The 6,000-nt window shown below is 44.2% G+C and overlaps 1 protein-coding gene across 1 annotated transcript in view; it reads right to left on the reverse strand.

Annotated features, from left to right (window-relative positions):
* Positions 1-543, reverse strand: part of cdon (cell adhesion associated, oncogene regulated) — a 32,046-nt gene extending 31,503 nt beyond the window's left edge. Inside the window, exon 1 of the mRNA XM_041047033.1 lies at positions 91-543. The gene's annotated coding sequence lies outside the window, so the exon portion shown is untranslated. The remainder of the gene's footprint in view (positions 1-90) is intronic.
* Positions 544-6,000: the final 5,457 nt, after the last annotated feature.

The raw sequence follows: 6,000 nt of genomic DNA on the forward strand, positions 1-6,000 counted from the left end.
GTGCGCACACCGAAGCTTCCCCCAGCCCCTCTCCCAGCCAGCCAGCCGGCCCGGGACTCCCTTCTCCGCCTCCCCTCCGTCCGTCCTTACCTCTCTTGCAGGAGGGCAAAAGCTGCGAGCCGTCGGGTGAATTAGAAGCAAGACGCATTCTTCTGGTGGCAAATCCGTACGGGGCCCTCCATTAGACACGGGCTGAGAGTGCGAGACGACGGGAGGAACATGAAAACAGCCGGAGTGTGGAAGGGGGGGAAAGAGTTTTCAGACCCGCAGAGCAGCGCAAGCTTCGGGGCCAAGGTGCGAGAACTCCCCCCGGTCTAAACTGTAGCTGAGGTGGTGGAGAGTTTTCTGTTTTTCTGAGTCCGTGTGTTTGGATCAAAGCGTAAACTCCCAGCTCGGTGCGCTAACACTCAAACAGACACACACTGTGTCTGTGTCTAACCCGATTGAAACTTCTCCGCCGTTTCTCGGTCTCCGTCTCTACCGCTGCTTCCCCTACACACGCATCTTTGAAGCCAGTGTCGAATTGCTCAGCAAATCATGGCAGCGGCGAGGCTGGTCGTCAAACCAGGAATGTCCCAGCCCCACAGCTCAATACGGCTCCTGGAGAGGGGAGGGAGAGAGAAAGGGGGAGGGGGGGTGTTGCCCATATAGACGGTGCATTAACAAGTTTTACAATCTATCGAGAAAAAAAGAAAAGAAAAAACAAACTCCCTCCTTCCTCTTCTGTGCACACTTACCTGTGTGACTTACTCTAATCAGGATGCATAAGTAAACCCACCTGAGTACATTTTCCCTTTGTTTAGTATGAACTTGTTAATGAACATTTACACCACAACAAGGGTTTTAATCACGATTAATCACTACTTCTCAAATCTGTTTTTTTTTTTTAATTATTATTTTAAATGTTGATCTATATCTGGATTTACAAAAAACTCTGAATCAAGGAATAACAGGATAGAGTGTGCACTTCCTTATTGGTAACTAAGACAGGAAAATAGTTACACAATAAAAATGTTTAAAACACAAATAACATCTGAGAAAAAAAAGCCCAAAACTATCCACGATAATACAAAACCCCCAGATGGATTGTTTTTATTTGTTTGTTTGTTTTCACCTGTACAGGTATGATTTACTGGGAGTTCATACTTTTCAGCAGCCTCGATGATAAGCAGAGATGGGATGAAATAACATTTACATTTGTGAACTATAAACTGTAAACTCTCACGCAGGCAGGTGATCATCATGAGAAAAAATTACCACCCATATGGAAACAGAACTGATTTATATTTTCAGAAACACTATTGACATCAGTGTTGACAAGGAAGTTGAAAAGCCTGAAACTTTGTACCAAATGTAAAAATTTTAATAAAACCAAGTCTTCAAATTCTGTAAACCATCCAATTTAAAATAAAGTTAACATCCACCTCGTGCATGAATGCAGCATTTGCTGGAAGATTTTTTTTTTTTTTTGAATAATAAGAATAGACTAAAACATACTAAGGTAGCCTCACACACTTCACATTGTTCCTACCTAAACCTTCATTGAGTGAGTAAGTCTACTTCTCTGTTTAGGCCCGTGACAGTTTCATCTGCTGCACAAACACCCTCAATCCCTTCACCGCCTCAAAGCCATAAAGACATGTCTCTTTTTTTTCAGTGGAATACACTGTTCCTTGTAGATTAAACCAGCTCTCACTGGGGCCATTGAATTGAATTAAAGTTATGTGGGAGGGGGGAGTGTTTGAACAGCTAATAGCTGCGGGTCATTTCTGGCATCAGACCTGTTGGCTGCATGGTCTGAATGTTGGTTGGCTGCAGCCGTTTCCTCATCACTAGGTAAAATGCCTTCACAGAGAGGCGGGGGATAGGGAGCTGTGAGTGAGACACAGTCATCTGTTGTGCGTATGGGCATGAGTAAACAGCATAATCATCTTTGAGGCAGTAATTATGTGCTCCAGCGTTGGCCAGGCGGCGGCAGCGGCGGCGGGCCCACCCTGCTTCAGACAGCAGGTGCAGCTCACCATCTGACAGCTGACTTCTATGGAAGGTGTGATCCAATCCTCCCGAGGCTAGGTCGACCCAGTGAGGGCCTTCAGGCGGTCAGGGCCAAAGCCAACAAACCAGCAAACCTCTGACACAGGAGGAGAAGGAAAACAACATGGAGGAGGTGGTGGAGACGGGATGGTTGTAGGACGGATGCCACCACTCTGTTTTCACTAACAGGTGTTGGACTGTCCTGTTTTTCTTTAAACTTATTGCTAACAGAGCCAGTTTTCTGTCATTGTGAAGGATAATTTTCTATCTACTTTGTTCCTTCTCAACATCTCTTAACAAACTGTTCTTTCACAACCTGGCAACCCAAAAGTTGTTTTTTAAATAACTATAATAATTCACAGCATCTCAGCTATATGGTTTCAACCCTTTATGATGCCTTTTTAGGCAATGCTGAGCCCACCTTTCCCCTAATCTTCCTGATTACAAGAGATTAATTTTATTTTTTCAGATCCCACTCTCTCTCTTGCTCTCTCTCTCTCTCTCTCGGGGTCAGGAGCTGGTTGGAGATGGAGACAGAGTCTCTGGGTTCAGAGGGGGGTGAGCGGGGTGATTGGACACAGTCGCATGTGAAAGGCCAGTGAGCAGCGAGTCCACAGGGAGCAGGGTCCACACACAAAGGGCCTGGGAGGGGCTCGGTGGGGGCGGGAGGGGCGACCAAGGAGGAGAGAACACGCTGGGAACCAAAGCTGACAGCACAGACACTTCTTATCCACTGAGGGTTTGGCTGTCTCTGGCCCCCTGGGGTATATACTCACTTATCTGCACGGAGCTGCCAGCTCCGCACTGTTGAGCCACAGCAGCTTCAGAGAGCTGCTCACTGAGGGCAGGAGCAGCAGAAACATTAAGCACACAAAGCAGCAGTGACCTCTGGCCCACATTTAACTGATATCAGGTTTGTTTCCTCAGTCATATCAGCCCTGACCAAATATCAATAGATTACAACACATTTAGCCAATACAAGAGATTACTTGTTGATGATCACGCAGAGACTGCAAAACACTGGAAGTTTACACTTTATACATTAAAATACAGATTTTCCTCCTGTGACACCCTGATTGAGCTTAAAATGGCAGGAGAGCTGCTAACAAGGGATTTGTGTCCTAAATCCTCAAGCAGGGATTGTTTGGAGTTGGTACATTCAGCTTGCTGTGCTTTGCTGTGAGGATAATAAGCCTCTGATCACTGTCAATAGGGTGTTTATGACCTGCAAAGCAGCGGCTGGGTTGTGTTGACTCTGTCAGCAGGAGGCCTGAGGGATGCCTGATTCCCAGCGCTATTAAAAGGCACTTTCAGATAACAGGAGTACCGTCCTTCTGTTTGGGCCTGTCCAGGTTTGTGGATTGGTCAGCGGGACAAAATACCAGAGCGTAACTATTAGGCTTGAGATCTGGCAACACAGTTTACATAATTTACTCAAAAACAGATGCTGTTGGTAAAATCTCAGTGCCATGGAAAATCAGTTGTTCCTCTGCTTTTCACAGGATGCTAAGGCACGAGGTGTAAGTACAGAAATGTAGAAATACTTTTTTTTCTGAGGAGCTGAGACAAGGACATTTATTTGCAACTTTTTATACGTTTTTATAAGACAAGGAAAACTTTGTCCAGGTGAAGAAATATATACGAGAGTGAGAAAAATCACAATATTTTACAACATAGACTAAATGGATTTCCCCTCAGAGGGTTATATATCTCATGACTTAGACAGGTGTGCGCAATGACTGTGTGTGTGTGTGTGTCTGTGTATACGTTGTGTCTTTCTGTAGGCTCAAGTATGTGGCGGCAGTTGTGTGTGTGTGTGTGTGTTCGTGGATGTGTAAAAGAAAGAGAAAATTGAAGGCACTCCTCTCCATCTGGTTTCTGCATCACTGTGGTGGGATCACATTATCCATCGTAGGCTCTCTGGGAATTTCATCAGTCTGTAACATCTCACTTATTCACACATCTCCCCGGACTTCACCATGTACAATGATCCTGAGTGTCCCTCCTGACATTGTAGTGACCCTGAACATCCTCTGGTCATCTAAAGCTTTCCCCCATCTGACGTGAGAACTGTACGGGCAATAAAACTGTCTAAACTCCAGTTTTCACACTGTCACTGTTTTGCCTAAGCTGTCTACAGCTCAACAATATGTGAAAATGACAAAATATTCTCCCACATACACAACTTCCAACTGAATGGATCCAGTGATAAATAATATTGAAGGCATGGATATAGCCAATCAACTCGAAAACTAATGCACTTTTTTATGAAAAATTTTATAATTTTGTTAAATTACGGTGAATTATTTGTCTGTGTCTCATCGTTAGAAAATCAGGAATTAATTTGTATTATAACTGTGGTAACTTTTTCTTTACACTTCCACTATTTGTGTACTTAATTAAAAGTCAATTTTCTGAACAGCAATCTTGATGTGAAGACATGAAAACTCCCCACTCCTGCACTATATCACTTCCGCCAAGCTCCAGTCCATAAGTGATTTCCAAATGGTGTGGATGGGTTGTTCCGGTCCCATCCCCAACATCCAAAACAGCTCTGACATGAAGCTGTCATGATAAAGCATCCAGGAGTTGGTTGTAGTGGGTATCTGGGGAACAGTGGAGCAGGAAGAGGCTGAAGTGAAATATCATTCCTGTTTAACACTGATGTTTCCTCTGGTCCCAAAGGCTCATGGTGACCTTGTGATTTATGGTGCAGCGCTGGAGGAGCAGATCAGAATACAGCTGCCCCACAGCTACACACAAACATGTGTCAGACTCATGCATAACCTTAACTTTCAAATGCAGCCACTAATCTGCATTCAAATCAGCGCAGCTTTGGAGTGTATGTTTTCCAGCTGTTGGGCAAATAAATAAACAAATAAATAAACAAATATCCTCTCTTTTGTGTGTATTTGCTTCTGTCCGTGAATCCAGGGATTATGTGTGTGAAAATGTGACGCATGTTGCGCCTAACTGGCTTTTCCAGCTCATTCTGAATGGCATGAAGTGATGTAGAAAATGAGCTAGATGAAGAGGATTAGGACCGGAGACTGCAAGCGCTTATCATCTCCCGTAGCACTGGAGTGTAGCCATGGAAACAGGAAGTGAGAGGCAAGCTTCCAAGATGGCCACCAGCTTGTGAATGGGTGCATTCCTCAACGGCAGGGTGTCTGTTGGAGGGAGGAGGGGCGAGCAAGTGTGTTTACTCCGAAAAGGGACTATATAAATAGTAACTGCTGCTGTTTTAAGGACTTCCTGTCACTAGGTATTCCATAAAACAGTAGTTAAATAAACAATCAGTTTCCCATTGGGGCTGCCTTGTCTATACTGAAGTGAGGTCTGCAGTGGGTTCAATCAAGGACCCCGGCGTGTGGATTTTAAAGCCCCAGACTGGAGTCATGGAGCTGTTACAGGTCACCACACTCTCTTTCACTCGCAGCCCGTCTGGTCATATAACCTCCACACGCACAAACTGAGCCTGAATTCCACATTCAGCAAGTTTTTTTTTCTCTCTCTCTCTCTGCCAAGTAACTTCTGTGCTGACTTTTCAATGAGTTCTCCTCATTGTTTTGTTGTGTGAGCTGTGCATGTGGTGCTGTTTCACACTGCAAGGATTCAGGGCACTGAAATGATCTGAGTGGGGCATCATTCAACTGCAACTTGTGTTCCAGCCAGAGAAATATAAAAGTTGTGATTAGTAAGTTAAGTTTGTGGTCACTAACGCAATTCTGATTTTTTGAGTGTTTCGTTTGAGTATTTGTGAGTGATGTCCATATTAGGTGCTGGAGCTGTACCATTTTTGTACACAAAATATATATACAAATATATATACAAATCCAACCCCACAAATATCCAAAAGAAATGCAGAGGTCAAGCGCTCAGTTAATTTCACATTCATTAAATCCAGGGAACCTGAAGGAGCTTCTGAAGATGAAAAAAAGAAATTGTGGATCATACAATTAATGA

This window comes from Toxotes jaculatrix, chromosome 9 (genome assembly GCF_017976425.1).
Source record: "Toxotes jaculatrix isolate fToxJac2 chromosome 9, fToxJac2.pri, whole genome shotgun sequence".
In the NCBI taxonomy this organism is placed as follows: Eukaryota; Metazoa; Chordata; class Actinopteri; family Toxotidae; genus Toxotes; species Toxotes jaculatrix.